The sequence below is a fragment of the Halictus rubicundus genome, unplaced genomic scaffold, assembly GCF_050948215.1.
Source record: "Halictus rubicundus isolate RS-2024b unplaced genomic scaffold, iyHalRubi1_principal scaffold0027, whole genome shotgun sequence".
Lineage (NCBI taxonomy): Eukaryota > Metazoa > Arthropoda > Insecta > Hymenoptera > Halictidae > Halictus > Halictus rubicundus.
This window is the reverse complement of record NW_027488568.1, coordinates 150613-168753: the sequence shown is the minus strand read 5'-3', so window position 1 is coordinate 168753 and position 18141 is coordinate 150613. Positions and strand designations below refer to the sequence as shown.

Below are 18141 nucleotides of genomic sequence, written 5' to 3'. Positions count from 1 at the left end.
TCGTATGGGTTCGAAGTGATGACATTGTATTGATGCGAAGCTTAGAAGAAGGTTCCCCGGCAGGACTGCGGTGACGTATCTAGATACGAATGCGCGGCCGATTGGTTCAGAGTGGAAGAGGCAGGCCTTGTTTCACACGCATTTTCGGCTGAATTCGAAATAATGGCTACAGCGGTCACACATACTGTGTAGCGTGACGGCCATCGGCCTCAAAAATTGGGCCAACAGCCGCGGCAGAGATGGGGATAGGCATACCTACGATAGACTCGGTTTGTTTAGGTACCGTCCCCCGGCGCTGCTCTGTATGGAGCGGTTTATGACGGATTATTACTATTGAGCTGGAACGTGTAACGACTAGATGACTCAGGACCGATGACACATTGTATAACAAACAAGCAGCCACCGATCGCCCCTGTACCTTGCCCTTAGCAGATAGTACCCGATGACTGTATCCACCCACCCCCAAAAACCAGCGCATCCATAGCGATAAGAAATAGTACTTAAACCGGAGAACCCCCAATAAAGAACCAGAATATTCGTGTCAGTCTTACACTAAATTCTGTGTCTCTTTTATTTTAAACCCCTATTCGACCGAGTATCTACGGAACGCGATCGCTAGGCGGTATCTTTGTTGAAGTTACGTTTTTCCCCGTAACATTTTGGCGATCCTGCCAGGATATACACAAGAGGACGACTGGAAAACTCGGGAGACAACCGGATCCACGGAACCTGTTGAAAGCTGAGGGACAAGTCCAGAAGGTCGTCACGATTTGTATAACGGACCAAAGAAGGGAAAAATCAGGATGTCCAATCCTCTCGAAGAAGCCATCGTGGCGTTCACGAAATCTATCCAAACCTTGACCACGCAACAGGAAAAAATTACGCAAAATATTGCGATACTGGCAACTGAAAACGACAAAAGAAGACAGGAAACACTGCCATTTCATAAAGTATTAAAACCACTGCTTGCGGACGACGAGACTACAGCTACGTATGGTGACATCGCTGCAGGCAACCCTACGCGGGACATCCCGCAGAGGAAAGGGAAATGGACAAAGGAGACGGATCATTTAAGAACCACTTCCGACTACCGGGTACATCTGGACAAAACTCCGGCCAGGTTAGCAACAATACGGAGCCCAGGTATGACGAGCATCGTTTTAAAAGGGCCAAAGACCTGGTCGACACCATAAAACCTCTCAAAGGACGGGATGACTCCGGGGTTGAGGATTTTATACGACTGGTTAAGCGCGCTAGATCTCGTTGCTACGAACCGGATGTTTTACTTGACATAATACTTACTACTAAAATCATCGATCAAGCGGAAAGAAGCATACGGCATTTAGAAATTAATAGTTACGACAAATTATACGACGCGTTGCGAACATACGTGTTCCCAAGTGTTCCGCCAGACGCCGCGAGAGATAATTTGTATAATATAATTCAGGGAAAGACGGAAGGCGTGATGAATTATACTCTTCGCTTTAGACAGCAGTTAAATGAATATCGGTACGCGACACAAAACGAGCATTCGCGCCCTACGACGAGGCAAGTTGCTCTTAGCATTTTAGATAAGGAAGCCGTTAGAACATATGTTAGGAACTTGCGTTATGAGCTTGCCGTCCTCGTGTATCCAAATAAACCGAGTAATATTTCGGAAGCACAAGGCTACGCCTTAGAAGCCGAAATGTGGGAGCGAGACTCCAGAAATAGACGCGGAATCGGTAGACCGACAACCGATAGGACATGGACCGGACAAACAGAACGGCCTGTTAATCCTAGACCGACAACGCGACCGTTTGAAAAACCAGTAGGAAGCAATCCATTTAGACAGAACACACCGATAAAATGTAACCGATGCGGGAAGATAGGGCACTACGCGAATCAGTGCCAAAATTTTAACATACCACCTCAACAGAAGCCGCCTCCGCGAATAAAACTTACTTTGCAACCGCGAATTACCAACACTAGATTACAGTCAGGAAAATTGCGATAGAATAGAGCCGGGTGTAAGAAGCGCGAGCGATCGTCCAACTGTCGTACATTTTTGTAAAACCGCGCGGGCTTCGTTTCCATCGCTGCCGGGCCTTCCCGGCAGCCGCCTGTAACAACCGGACTAAATAAATGTTCGTTCCAAGCCCATACCCGTGTTCGCTTTTCTCATGAGAAACCTTTCCGCCGCGGGAAACGTCCCGTATTCCCTCCGCGTAGAATCCTGGCCCAGGCTGTCGCTATTCAGAACCTAGCGCGGCTCTCGTAGGTTCGGTGTTATAATTCGCGTCTCGCGTTCGTTACGAATTGTTCGTGTGACACTTGCGAGTGTCTGGCGCCCGTTTCAAGTCTCGAACCTTGTAAGATCCGTCGGGAAAATCGAGCCTACGAGATACCGTTTGTCACGGGTGGACCACGTATCGCGCGGCCGAGCGTGGCCCGGCCTCACTCAAAATCTCAAAATCCTCAAAATCAGGGCAACGTGACAATGCAAACCCAGTGATGTCACGCGAGGAGAAATAAATAGAATTAAGATACACGTTAAAAATTCTACGCAGTTAGGTAGCGCGCAAAACGACTCCAACTTATCTTCCTGCAAGACACGCAGCAAAGATCAGTTACACCCTGAGAACGAACAGAAAGGGTGTCCAATTATGCCAAATTGCAAGAAGGGATGCCGACTTCATGGTAGGTGTTCGGTCCCACACAGACCGAACGTGAGTTATAATAAACACGGTCGGCTGCGATAGCCAAAACACTTTAGGCGAAGCGACGGTCCCAAGATTTGGAGTGTCATCGGACACCACTTGGAGACCTCCGTGAACGAGCCCATTGAAGGGGCAATACACAAACATTTAATTTTCCAGACCATCTTTCCCATATCTCTCACACCTAATCCATTCAGATCATCTAAACACAATTCCACCAAATCGCATCCCCACTCCGACGACCAAATGCACCACCCTGTTACGAGCCAGGGCTGCGAGCAACGCGAGAGGCCGGCGAGGGGTTGTTACCCCAGGAATATGGTTTCAATTTGTTAGTTAACCGCTAGGATAGTTGACGTCGAGGACGCACCTGATGCGAAATCAGGGAACCTCTGGGAGGTTGGAGTCAAACGCAGACGCACCCGATGCGAAACCGAGGAGCTACTAGGAGGATGAAACTTCGTGAACGCACCCAATGCGGAATCGGGGAGTCACTAGGAGAGACACGCGGCGAACCCGATTAAAGGAAGGTGGATAACTCACAGACGCACCTGATGCGAGACCAGGGAGCTACTAGGATACGGAAGAACCCAATGCGAAATCGGGGATCCGCTAGGATAGTATAGTTTTCGTGGACGCACCCAATGCGAAACCGGGGAGCCACTAGGTTGGAGAAATCTTCGTTGAATTGAATCTAAGATTAGTAAGCCTCGTAACTTATATATAATTTACTTGATACAATCCGAGCGGTAAGATTGTATCATGTGGGAACGTTCAATTATTAGATTAGGATATCAGGCAATAATTAAAGGTTGTAGATTACGCGAGTTAACAAACAAGACAAATATATTCTGATTTCGAATAGTTAAAAGTGTAATTGTTTGTGTCGCGAGTGGATGTAGTAAGTGTACAATTAGAGAAATTGTTACCTAATGATGCACGGTGTTGACGCACTGGCAATGCGGGGTTAGATAGCGATTGTTGAATGCCAAATAGAATATATACCGAACTGACGGAATCTATAAGGTTACGAATTGATTCGAAAGGGACTTCAACCCGATCTCACTAGACTTGATGCGACGTGACTGCACGAGTACTGAACCGCGTCTGAATCTTGACTGAACCGCTTCTCGACTAACCAAAGAGAATGAAAATGCATGGGTTTATATACCCTAAAAATGAGAGGGGAATGTATCTGTTTTATTTTACGGTCGCATACTCGTATTTGTCGTTTCTAGTGAGTTTAAGGTTTGCAGCTGAATCTTTTGTTTATAGGGGTAAAACGAAGAGTTAGCCAGGATGTTTCCTATCAAAGACTATCTTGACAAAACATTCCAGAAGGGGATGTTTTGAAGATTTCCATATTAGGAAATCGTACGGTGCTGTTACTGAATCATGCTTCGTGCCAGCTGCGTCCAGTCGGAGTACAATCATTAAACAAGGGGCCTGTTGGGACGCTTTTCGTTCTCAGAAAAGAGATTAGAACTTCTAATCGAAATGAACGTGGAGAAACGTCTCCATACGTAACAACCCATTAACCAATAGAAGAAGAGCCCGAGTTGACTTTATAGACGACACGACACCGAACCGCAGAAAGCTAAGATACCTCGAAGAAAACACAAATCGATCGCGTCTAGAAAACTCGTTGTACGCGTCATACCTCGCCAACTGACTTGTAAATGTTAAGTTAAAATATATTGAAGTGTTGTTCCAAAACGTCGAGTTTCATTTCAACTAGACGTAGCTACCCCGTAACTCCGTCAAGGCCCGAATATCGTCCGCGAGCAAGCGAAACGGGATTTACGACCCCGCGAAGTCCGACAGGCGGACTGACGACACTTTCGGACGCCTCAGTAGGAGTGTCGACACACTAGCCAGAAGACATCAAGAAGGTAAAAAGATGCAAGGTAGAGACTCCTGAGCCAGCATCTTTGAAAAACAAAGGACTGTCCATCTTATGAAAAGGGGGAACCAACTCCTCAAACTCAGTTCATTCCGTCATAAAAGTTTCATCCAGTGAGTTACGTTTTGTCAAAGTTCATTCAGTTCTCCCAGATATAAACAATAGTAGTCCAGTTCGGTTTTTAGTTTAAAGTTCCGCGAAGTGCTTGCAGTGCCCAACGACTCCTGTACTTGGCGAGTGAATACGAAGCGACTCCCAGCGACTACTACTACTATTGCGAATCATCCGAAGCGACTCCCAGCGACTACTATTTTTGCGAACAAATCCGAAGCGACTCCCACAGACTCGGTAATACTAATATTATTGTTATTATTGTCATAAACGAAGTACTAGTAAGCACTCTAGTATACGCGCTATATAATCCCTATTTGTAAAATCAAATTTGCAATCTCTGATTCAGAACCTCACTTTGAATAAATCAATAATTTTGTTAGTTTCGAAATAAGGGTACAAATTTATTTAAACGTGCCTCAATTTCCCGAACCGTAGCCAGTGTATGCAGGTACGTTCGAAACTGCGTCCTATCCCCTAAAAATCATAATGCGTCCCACTCGGGACGTAACACCATTATAGGGGCAGAAGTTTCAACGCAGTTTAAACAGGACAAAGTTTGCGTTTGTCTGTGTGTGAGGTCGTCCCCTACCGGTATGATCTTTGGGTTTCTCTGTTGATGGATGTACTTGTGAGTGTGTGTGTTGGTGTCCGGACGTTAGCTATGAAATTTCGTACAGCTGAGGCGTTCGGCAGTTACGATTTGTACGAGTCTTGAAACGCGTCGATAGATCGGTCGGCTTATCGACCAAAACTCTCAACAGGTTATGAGCCCAGGACGATAAATCCTGTATCGAAAGAAAATAATTTCAAAAAGCGCGGAAGAGTGATCAGTGAATAGGCTTGAAGAGGTTCTAAGATGACGGTTTGTGGTGTGACGTGGCAAAGTTGTCCAAATACATATAATGTATGCCCAACAAAACAAGAGAAACCTACCTGCATAAATTGCAGGAGAGTAGGAAAGCCAGCCAACCATGGGCTAAAGGATAAGAGTTGTCCGGCGTACAAACACGCCATAGAACTGTGCCTCAGTAGGACGGACTTTGGCAACGAGTAACAAGACATAAATAAGAGAAAGAGATAGCCTTATAGGCAAAATCAACCCTGACGATCCATCGCAGGTAATGCCCAGGTATTCGAGATCGTAGGGTTTAATAGGCAAGTACGGCTATCACACCGTCGCCGCAACCTGCTACAAACCGAGCGCTAAGCTTGTAACTCCGCCTCCTCGTGGCCCCCGCTGGTAACGCTCCTGAGTCGGCGCAAGCTGATTCGGTAGCGGCTAAGCGAGTTACTTCCCGTATGGGACGGTCTACCCTTGTGATGATCCTTAAGTGGTGAACGAGGGGTTTTTCCGAGTCCCGTCCACAACACCTACGGACCCACCCTTTGTAGTGATGGAGTTGGGAAGTTTAGGCCAGGCATCTGGTCGACTTTTCCGGTATGGGGGAATACCCCGAGGTACGGAACTCCCCTCACGGGGAGTGGTCAATACTACATGGGAGGCTAGATGAAGAAAGCGATAGACGAGCCGCCGCGAAATGAGGTATTCTTGTCTTGGCCGTAGTTGGGAATAGCCCGTGTAACTACTGCGTGAAAAATAGTGACGGAATGCCGAGAGACAGCCGTCTGAGCCGAGATTCCTACCATATAGCCGCTGCCAGCACGTTCTTGCCGTTGGTAAGTGCCAGTTAAATCCGCAATGAAAATTTAAAATATGTGTCTTGTACATCTATGTTAGTGATAGACACATTGAAAATAAACCCGATAAACACACTCCGAGACAAATTGGACAATTAGATTTCATTAGCCAATTCGCCACCAACATTCAACATATATCCGGACGCTACGATGTGGTCGCGAATACGTTGTCCAGAACTGCAACGGTGGATAAGGGCACTGATTTCGATGAGCTAGCGACAGACCAGGCAAGTTGACTCAAAGTTGCAGACGCATATTGCCAACAACGTCAGTCTGAAGCTAAAAAACAGACGACCCACGATTACACCATCACTACATAGGCACCGACGAGATATTTAAAAAGACTGCCAGCCTTACGGGAGAATATGTCGCTCGAAAAATACTGTAAGGATATTGGCGCCACTAGCGCAAATTCCCTAGACTCGCGTCTAGTGTTAGTCTCGACGAGGTTGGCATCTCCGACCTCGAGCGATGGAAACCGAGAGGGAACACAATCTAGCTCTCTCGATTGCCAACCGCCGATCGAGTTTTGAATGCTCGATCGGCCATCTTTACATTTTGTTAAATATACAGTGTTACGGCACCGACGAGATATATATAAAGACTGCCAGCCCCCGTGTTAAACTGCGAGTCTCAAAGTGGGTCCCAGCCAGTGATATGTATACACTATGGATTCGAGATACCGTGTAACGAATTGAAGCGGCTTTACATGCAAGCGCCGCCACTTATACACCGGTGTACTACATCCCCCCCCCCCCCGTACTCCTCTTCGCCCCCGCGATGCTCAACACTTGCGAGGGAATCAGCTTAGATGGCACCACGTTCACGGCACATCACGTGATTAAACGTGATTGGACAAGACTGATGTTCGAATCTTTGCTGCTATTGGACACTACTATTGCCGGCAAAACCACTGCTGTATGAATGTGTTTGAACGGATGGTCTGGAATCATCTCGAATTGAGTTGTCAACTGTTGTCAATTTGTGTCAATTGTTTGATTGTTGTTGCCTGTGGGCCACGCGGACCGTTGCTGATCTTCAACAATCTTCAAAACCAGATTTTCCAAGCCTCTTTTATATTATATATAACTTCTTTATATTATAGAAAATTCGATTAATAAGCTCAGGAAATATTGAAAAAATACTTTGCTCAGTGTCAAATCAATTTTAAAAATAATTTTTCAAAATTGAGGGACACTTAGTGAACTTATTTTTGAGCTTATTTTTCGAATTTTACTTTGTACATTAATTATAACATTTTTTAAAGTTTGTTTTAGAATAGTGAGGTGCAGAGGAGTGCAGCAGCAAGTGCAAAAAGTGGATGAAGACATAAGATACATGAAGTATAAATAAAAGTATGATAAATTGCAAGGAAACTATTATGGCCAGCTTAGTAGCTGTATGTGAATCTGATCATGCTTTGTTTTATTGCAGTTAGGGAGCAGTTTGTTTTATAGCGTGGTTTGGCGTGTTACGTATGGAGACGTTTCTCCACGTTCATTTCGATTAGAAGTTCTAATCTCTTTTCTGAGAACGAAAAGCGTCCCAACAGGCCCCTTGTTTAATAATTGTACTCCGGCTGGACGCAGCTGGCACGAAGCATGATTCAGTAACAGCACCGTACGATTTCCTAATATGGAAATCTTCAAAACATCCCCTTCTGGAATGTATTGTCAAGATAGTCTTTGATAGGAAACATCCTGGCTAACCCTTCGTTTTACCCCTATAAACAAAAGATCCAGCTGCAAACCTTAAACTCACTAGAAACGACAAATACGAGTATGCGACCGTAAAATAAAACAGATACATTCCCCTCTCATTTTTAGGGTATATAAACCCATGCATTTTCATCCTCTTTGGTTAGTCGAGAAGCGGTTCAGAAGTGATTCGGTCGCGGTATAGTAATCGTGCAGTCACGTCGCGTTACACGCGTAAGAGTCAGTTCTAGTGAGATCGGGTAAAAGTCCCTTTCGAATCAAACGTAACCTTATAGAATCCGTTAGTTCGTGTATATTCTATTTGGCTTTCAACAATCGCTCTCCGACCCCGCATTGCCAGTGCGTCAACACCGTGCATCACTAGGTAACAATTTCTCTAATTGTACACTTACCACATTCACTCGCGACACAGACAATTACACTTGTAACTATTCCAATTCAGAATAAATTGTCTTGTTTGTTAACTCGCGTAATCTACAACCCTTAATTATTGCCTAATATCCTAATCTAATAATTGAACGTTCCCACATGATACAATCTTACCGCTCGGATTGTATCAATTAAATTATATATAAGTTACGAGGCTTACTAATCCTAATTCAAATCAACAAAGATTTCAATATTAACTAATAATAGAAACCATATTCAAGGAGTAATAACCCCCTCGTCGGCCTCTCGCGTTGCTCGCAGCCCTGGCTCGTAACAAAACTGGTGACAGCGGTGGGATACATTCAATTATTTTATGATCGCTTTAATTTTTGGTTTTTACAAGTTAAATTACTCGTAACTGAGTATCGACAATATACTAGTTTTCGCTAGTCACGTCGTAATATTATAAGCAATATACTAGTTTTCGCTAGTTACGCTTTTATTAAAAAATTATATACTAGTTTTCGCTAGTTACGTTTTAAAAGATGCTGAACGGAATAGCAAATACTTCTAACGCTGACATAATGAACTTGACGGTATCACTTGCAAATTCTATGTCGCTGTTGACGCAAAGGACATGTTTACAAAACGTTACTTCGACAATTCCGACTTTTAATGGGGAAGACCCACCCTTGTCTCGTTTCGCGCAGACTATAGAGGACGGGTTAACGTTGATTCCTGAGGGTACGGAAACCGAGTATCTAGCAATTGTTCTTACTAAACTCGTCGGGCCAGCACGTAGAAGCACATTAGAGCACAAGTTTACGACTGCAAAAGCATTAATTCAGCACTTAAAGAAAAGATTCGCGCCTGGCAAAAGTTTGTCATATTTCCAAGTAGAAATCGCGAAGTTACGTATCCGCGAAGGTGAGAGCCTACGACAATACATCGATAGGACAAGCCACCTAGTCTATTGTACGCGCGGAGCCATTAAGGAGAAATACGAGGTCCACGCTGAAGAATTCATCAAGGAAATGGAGAAGGACGTTCTGGAAAACTTCATCGATGGATTACCGGATCGTATTGCCTTGAAGGTGTCGGCTCTCCTAAAAGATACAGAAAATCTGGAGGAAGCTTACGACGCTGTGCTGCAAATAGATAAAAAACTAAGAAATCGAAGACAATCGCCTCGGAATGAATCACCATCAAGGTGGTCCCGCCGAGAATCTTTCGACCAAGATCCTCGTTATCGCGAACGTGAAGTGTCGTATCCTCTATCTCCGAGCAGATATGATCGACACAGAGATCGACGCACGAGACCATCTGGTTTTGAGGAGGAAAGAGAAGAACGCGCTTCTGCCTGGACCTTGCGTCACAGGAGCCCCTCACACTCCCCCTCCAATCGCTCCGAGTCATCAATGGGAGATGACGGAGAAAAACGGTATACGATTCTAAAGGGTACCGATAAAAATCGCATGTCAAACATGTATTGTTGGCATTGCGGAACTTCCGGGCACGACGGGAAATTCTGCAGGAATCGTCCCCGTAGCCCGCGATTCCGACGAGATTCGCGAGATTCGCGAGATTCGTCCGTGGAATCAAAGAAATTTTTAAACTACGATCGCGCTCACCGTACAGGCGACACGATGAGCGAAAAGAAAGAAGATCGCCCAAGATCCGTCCGCTTCGAAGAGAAACCCTCATCAAGGAAGCACCTGCACCACGGATAAAAATTACGATCCCAGAACTGGAATCAGGAACGGGAGAATTTTTAATTGACGATGGAGCGTCCGTAAATTTGGTAGTCCTCGACTCTCTAGAAAGAACAGCAGAGATTTCACGAGAGGAAATCGAAATAACTGGACTCACCACAACCCCGATTTTCACCGTAGGGACGGCAATTCTCCATATCCATGAAGCCCCAGCAATATTTTACGTAGTAAAACACCTTGCCATAGAAGCAGATGGACTAATCGGAAGCCCATTCCTAAAACAAGAACAGGCTGAGATTTCCTATTACCATGGAACACTGGTATTAAAGAACAAACCTATCAGGCCTATTCGATTTTCAAATTATTTAGAAGCACCAGAAAAAACAACTAAACACCGCATTCCAGCAAGAACCTCACAACAAATCGCTATTCACATAGCTAATCCGAAGATCAAGGAAGGCTACTTGCCTCGCATAAGAACACATGACCAATTGTACGTAGGAGAAGCAGCTGTCATAAACGATCAAGGAAGGTGTCATGTTATGGCAACCAACACCAGCGAAGAAGACCTGGATATAGAAATAGAACCACAAATTTTGGAACCCTATGACATTGTAAACACTTCGGACGAAGACATCTACTCAGAGGTACAAGGTCATGCTAATTTCAACAACAGAGAAGATAGGGCACAGGGAATCTCCCAAATGTTAAATCTCAAGCACTTGAACAAAGAGGAACTGTGCAGCATCACTGCTCTGATAAAGGAGTTTCCCGACCGATTTTATCTCCCCGGAGATAAGCTAGGGAAGGCCTCCGATTTCAAACATTCCATACACACGACCGACGAAATTCCAATAAACACAAGACAATATCGCTATCCTCCGATACATCAACATGAGATAAAAAAGCAGATAGACGCATTACTATCCGAAGGAATAATAACTCCGTCGAAATCCCCATGTAATTCACCTTTGTGGATTGTACCTAAGAAACCGGATGCACAGGGAAACAAACGTTGGCGTATGGTCATAGACTTCCGTGCGCTTAATGATAAAACAATTTCTGATAAATACCCGCTACCACAGATTACAGAAATATTAGATCGTCTCGGTGGAGCTAAGTACTTCTCCGTTTTCGATCTCGCAAATGGTTTTCACCAAATAGAGATGGACCCGAAAGATAGGCAGAAAACAGCCTTTACCACACCAAACGGACATTATGAATTTTCACGAATGCCGTTTGGTTTAAAAAATGCACCACCCACCTTCCAACGCCTCATGGATCAAGTACTAACTGGACTCCAAGGAACGGACGTGTTCGTTTACCTGGATGACATTGTGGTTTACGCATCATCACTACATGAACACAAAGTTAAAGTCAGGAAATTATTCAATCGCTTACGAGAACATGGCTTAACCCTCCAGACTAATAAATGTGAATTTTTACGGAAAGAAGTTACTTACCTTGGACACATTATTTCAAGACAAGGAGTAAAACCTGACCCCAGAAAATTAAAAGCCGTCAAGGATTTTCCAACACCCACCAATCAGAAGAATATACAACAATTTTTGGGATTAATAGGATACTACAGACGATTCATATCAGATTTCACCACTAAAGCAAAACCGTTGATTAGCCTCTTGGGAAAAGGAATAAAATTCAAATGGACAGAAGAACAGGAAAACAGCTTTAAACAATTACGTGAAGAACTTTGCCAAGAACCTATTTTACAATACCCCGACTTCAGCAAACCATTCATCGTTACAACGGATGCATCAGAACATGCCATTGGAGCCGTGCTTAGTCAAGGCGAGATTGGAAATGATCTACCGATTGCTTACGCATCGCGCAGCCTCAATAAAGCAGAGAAAAATTACTCAGCTACAGAAAAAGAATGTTTAGCCATGGTTTACGCTGTTCAATATTTCAGACCATATGTTTACGGAACCAAATTCACTCTTGTGACAGATCACAGACCTCTAGTTTGGCTACATTCTGTAAAAGATCCAACATCGAGACTCATGAAGTGGAAATTAAGACTTCTGGAGTACGATTATCAGGTTATCCATAAATCCGGAAAAACGAATAAGAACGCAGATGCTCTTTCACGCAACCCTACCATTTCTTGTTTACCACTTATTCCACGTGAACTTCGAGATCCCGATTTTAAGACCCAACTACCGAAGACACATGAAGACAGACCGGATTCAATTGGACAACGTATCAGACGATTACGTCGAGACCGAGAAAAACGGCCGAAATATCAGGAAACAAGCAGTTCAGATGAAAGAGAAGAGCCCGCTCTTGGAAAAGTGCGACACTCTCCCATAATAAACAAAAATCGGTCCCTTCCGAGCCTATCTAGAGAAGTGTTGATGCCAGATGAAGACCAGGATACCACACACCAGTTTTTACCCGCAGCAAACTCCACAGAAATTTTTTCTACAGATAAGAACCAAAGCTTATCTGATGATTTAATTTCGTTTGAAGAACCGCTCGAAAATACAGTTATTGAAAATACAAACAATTTGCAAGTGGATCCACCTAATATACTGCAGGAACAATCAGACAGAACAGATGGAATTTTACAACCCACCATAATCCGGCTACCCACAAGCGAAACATGTGCAAGGCACTTACCTGACCGTACAGCAGACCCTTACCCATTCTTTGATACCGCTACCGACAGTTCTCCTACCGAAACTGACCTGGAAGCGCCGCCAGAACCAAAACAAAAGATTATCGTTTCTTCAAACACCCTCACAGCAAAAGAAGACAATTACGTGCATTTTATATCAGCCGACTGCAATTTAATAACTCCCATCGGAAAATTACTCTTGGACACCGAATTAATAAACAAACAGGAATTTCTAGCTGCAGGACCAAAGAAGGGACAAGTTGTAATTTCAAACAACGGATTATTTAAAACATTCAGCATAATAATTTCCGACAATTTTTATGATAAACCAAATAGAATGGACATAGTCAACGGATTGAAAACTCTCCAACCAGCTTTAAAAGAAAACAAGATCGAATCTTTTCGAATATCAGCCACCGGAGATTTGCATAAATTGCCACTCAACGAATTTTTCAATACATTGGAAGAGACCTTCACAGAGCAAATTCCTCAAATCACAATATGCAATTGCATTATCACCACACCTTCTGCGGAAAATAGACAAGAGATTATTCACGAAGCACACGATAGTTTAATCGGAGGACATAAAGGAGTCACAAAAACCTACAATCGTATTCGAGCAAGATTTCATTGGCCACACATGCGCAATGAAATTCAAGATTACATCCGAAAATGCAAAAGTTGCCAGGAACAAAAATTAGTCCGTGTAAAAACCCGTCAGCCTATGCTGATCACCGACACACCTTTGGACGCATTTGATAAAATTTCTCTGGATACCGTTGGACCATTACCAGTCACACCAGGAGGCAATCGATACATTCTTACTATGCAGGATAATTTAACCAAATACTGTATTGCAGTAGCAATACCCAACATCCGAGCGACTACCATTGCCGATGCTTTCGCAAGGCATTTCATCGCAGTTTACGGAACACCTCGAGCCATATTAACAGACAAAGGAACCAGTTTTATCGGAAGCCTCATGAAAAACTTATCTGAAATTTTCAAAATCAAACAGATCACTACTTCAGGATACCGACCGCAAACCAATGGATCATTAGAACGAAGTCACATCGTACTCACGGAATATCTCAAGCATTACATGGATAATTACGAGGACTGGGATTTGCTAATTCCTTTTGCAATGTTCTCTTACAATACCTCAGTTCATGAAGCCACCAATTTTACACCATACGAATTAATTTTTGGTAAACAAGCTCGGGAACCAACCTCATTTCCTACTGGTACGAACTTGAAAACGTATGGAGACTATTTAGCAGAGTTAATAACCAATATAGTCCGAATACGTAATTTGGCTGCAAACGATCTTAATAAAGCAAAAGCTCGCTCAAAAAACTACTACGATTGCAAGGCAAACCCTGCCACATTTAAAGTAGATGATTTCGTTTACGTACTCTTGGAACCTCGTACTAGCAAATTCGATCCCCATTACATTGGACCGTACAGAATATTAGACGTGACAGACTTGAATAATGTTGTATTACAAACACCAAACAAAACAATAACTAAACATCAAAATAAATTAAAACACGCTTATTTTGAACCAACAGCCGGGAATGACCATGATTCTCTTTTGCGTACTCCTGCTGCCACTGACAATGGGTCAACACCCGGGAAATAAAGACTCAACAATAGAGATATTACAACAAAACACTGGTTTATTCTTTGAGAAATTGTCGGACATCCGGATCTATCAAACACAATGGCGCCTAGTAACTTCGCTTGACGTCAACAAATATCTACAACACGCACCACCTGTACAACAATTGATTTCCATAATCGACCAGCTCTGCAAAAGGCACGAAGCCACCAAATGTCTCAACGAAGACCTCGGACCTCGATTGATAAAGAAGGAAGAAAACACTCGTTATTATCGGAATTTGATAAAATCCGCAATGGGCGACCACCCATACCTCAATACAAAATCACCCCGACGTAATGCACCATTTGGATTCATCGGAACAGTCAGCAACATCCTCTTTGGAACCTTGACTCAGGAAGACGCAGATTATTATAATCACGAATTGAATAAAATATACAAAAACGAACATGAAATCACGGAGATAATAGCAAGGCAAACCCATATTATAAAAGGAGAGTTCTCTACGGTGCATACAAGATTATTGAATTTAACAAATGGAATGTCGAAACTTATGAAAATAGTTTCCGAACATTCCAAACAACTATATGAAACGCAATCAGAAATAGACAGGCTGCGATTCGAGGGTGTTATAAGGGAATCTTTGTTCGAAATCGAAAGAGGTTTAGACGACTACAGCACCAACTTGCTACTGTTAATAGATGCAATATTATTGGCGAAACAGGGGATTTTACATCCAGCAATCTTCTCACCCCAACAGTTACTGAATTCCGCCTTGAAAATCAAACAAACCTCGTCGCACGAGTTTCCTTTCTCGCCCGAGGAATTACTGACTGAACAGCTTGAAAGAATTACCAAGCTAAACATAGTTTTCACGAAAGGCAGGATAGTCTTCGAGCTCACCGTACCATTGCTAGACCACCAAATATTCAATTTCTACAAGATCTACCCCTGTCCATCCATGCAACCATTGGGACCCAAGATGATGATGTCGTATATAAAACCACGCTTTACATACATTGCAGTATCATCCGACGAACAACAGTATTTCCTGCCAACCGAAGATTACCTAAGGAGTTGCCGTTCCCACCATAGGCAATTATTAGGACCATCTACCCTGCCCATATATCAAACAAACCAACATACAACCTGCGAAACCACCCTACTGTTGAACCCCGCCACAATAGACTGGAGTACCTGCAACATCAAGGTGACCGCTTACCTGCAGCCTCACTGGCGAGCTCTAAACACACCAGCCACATGGTTATACTTTATGCCAGAAGAAAAGAAAGCCCAAATTTACTGCAGAGGGAAAAAGGCAACCATAAGGACATTTCAAAAGACAGGAATTTTTAAATTGGAAGCAGGCTGTCAGACGACCATAAACTCCATGCAGCTTAAATCATTGGACATCGTCGAAACCACAGGAAACATAATATATTACCCGACAATATCTTACAACTTGTCATCCTTACTGCCAGAAATAACTGAGCCTCACATCAGAGTAATCGAATCGAACATATCAAATGGAGAACCCTCCAGTAACCATTGGGAGCAACTTCCAGCAGCTATATCCCTCAGTGCAATAGAACAAGAGGTGAAGACAATTACAACACAGCGGGAAGTAACAAAACACCAACAATTTTCAACCTTTTCCACCATAGCAGTGATGACGACATTCCTACTCTTTGTTGCCTTAATCATCATCAAATTCCGAATATTTCGGAAACAACCAAATAGTGTCCAAGAACAAAAAGAAACAAACGAGATAGAGGAAGAACAAACACAGGCCTCGCATGCAGATGTCAAACCCTCTGCGTCGATCTTCTAAGGAGCAGGACCTACCCCCACCCTTCAGCAAGAGAGATAAGAGCATCCAGCCCTATATAAGCAGAACACCGATCCCTAGCAGCACATAGTCTCAGAACCAATGAGCCAGAACGCATCCACGCAAACTGAACCATCGGAAGGACGATCTAGTATCGCGATTCAGACGGGACAAAGCGGGTGCTGGGAAAAACCCAATAGAACGGGAAAAATCCTCACTGCTCGACAAGGAACAAGGAAAGTTAAGGAAACTACAGCTCACACCCAAACCGACCAACGGAAGCGACCGTACCACAGCATCGAACTATTCGAAGTCACCGACCGAAACATCCGAGACTGGACCCCGGGAGAACCATGCCGGAAAAAGGGAGCAGCCTAAAACTCATCGGTTCCCGTAAGGTGGAAGCTTCTTTCCGCTGCATCGTCCGCGAGGTCGAAGACCAGACAACCGTCTGGATCACAGCGGAGGAACACCCAGAGGAAGTGGTGGACTTCTTCAGGGCCTTTGCCAACCACATGGCACAACGGCACCACCTATGCATACCGGTGCTGGCAGCGATCAAGCCGGGTCTACTCGTGGCCGTGCGGGATGGTCCCGTCTGGCTGAGGGGCGAAGTGAGGGAGGTCGACGAACGAGCCGTCTCCATCTTTTTGGGCGACCGTGGTACCATCACGGTTCGGGAGATCACCCAACTCTGGATTCTCCCGCCACGTTTCCGGACCTTGCCCTGGCAGGCAGTAAGAATGGTGCTGAGGGGCGTCCGCCCCCGTAACAACAGAGCCATCCACCGGATCAGCACCATCTCCAGGCTGGTAATGAGGGACCGAAGAGGCTACGCTAGCGGAGTGACCGTCACTAGTAGTGGCCACGCCGAGGGTCACCTCCTGTTGGACCGTCTACCGGATCAACCCCCACTGGATGTTGCGGAACACTGGATTCAAATGGGCTACGCAGTCGAGACCACAACCAACCCTGAACGACACCTCCAACAGTAGAAGACCACATATATTATAAATATAAGTACACTACATACTACACTACACTACACTACACCCGGCATTTTTCTTTACCATAGCTCTCAGGACGTTTTTCTTTCTCAGATCGAAAGCATCACACGAACCGCGATGTTTCATTTAAGGGGGGAGATGTTACGTATGGAGACGTTTCTCCACGTTTATTTCGATTAGAAGTTCTAATCTCTTTTTCTGAGAACGAAAAGCGTCCCAACAGGCCCCTTGTTTAATAATTGTACTCCGGCTGGACGCAGCTGGCACGAAGCATGATTCAGTAACAGCACCGTACGATTTCCTAATATGGAAATCTTCAAAACATCCCCTTCTGGAATGTATTGTCAAGATAGTCTTTGATAGGAAACATCCTGGCTAACCCTTCGTTTTACCCCTATAAACAAAAGATCCAGCTGCAAACCTTAAACTCACTAGAAACGACAAATACGAGTATGCGACCGTAAAATAAAACAGATACATTCCCCTCTCATTTTTAGGGTATATAAACCCATGCATTTTCATCCTCTTTGGTTAGTCGAGAAGCGGTTCAGAAGTGATTCGGTCGCGGTATAGTAATCGTGCAGTCACGTCGCGTTACACGCGTAAGAGTCAGTTCTAGTGAGATCGGGTAAAAGTCCCTTTCGAATCAAACGTAACCTTATAGAATCCGTTAGTTCGTGTATATTCTATTTGGCTTTCAACAATCGCTCTCCGACCCCGCATTGCCAGTGCGTCAACACCGTGCATCACTAGGTAACAATTTCTCTAATTGTACACTTACCACATTCACTCGCGACACAGACAATTACACTTGTAACTATTCCAATTCAGAAT

General features: G+C 44.1%; 1 long non-coding RNA gene across 1 annotated transcript in view; it reads right to left on the bottom strand.

Moving 5' to 3' along the window:
- LOC143363183 (uncharacterized) overlaps window positions 1-18141 on the bottom strand; it is an 86823-nt gene that overhangs the window by 39308 nt on the left and 29374 nt on the right. The gene's annotated exons all lie outside the window — the stretch shown is intronic.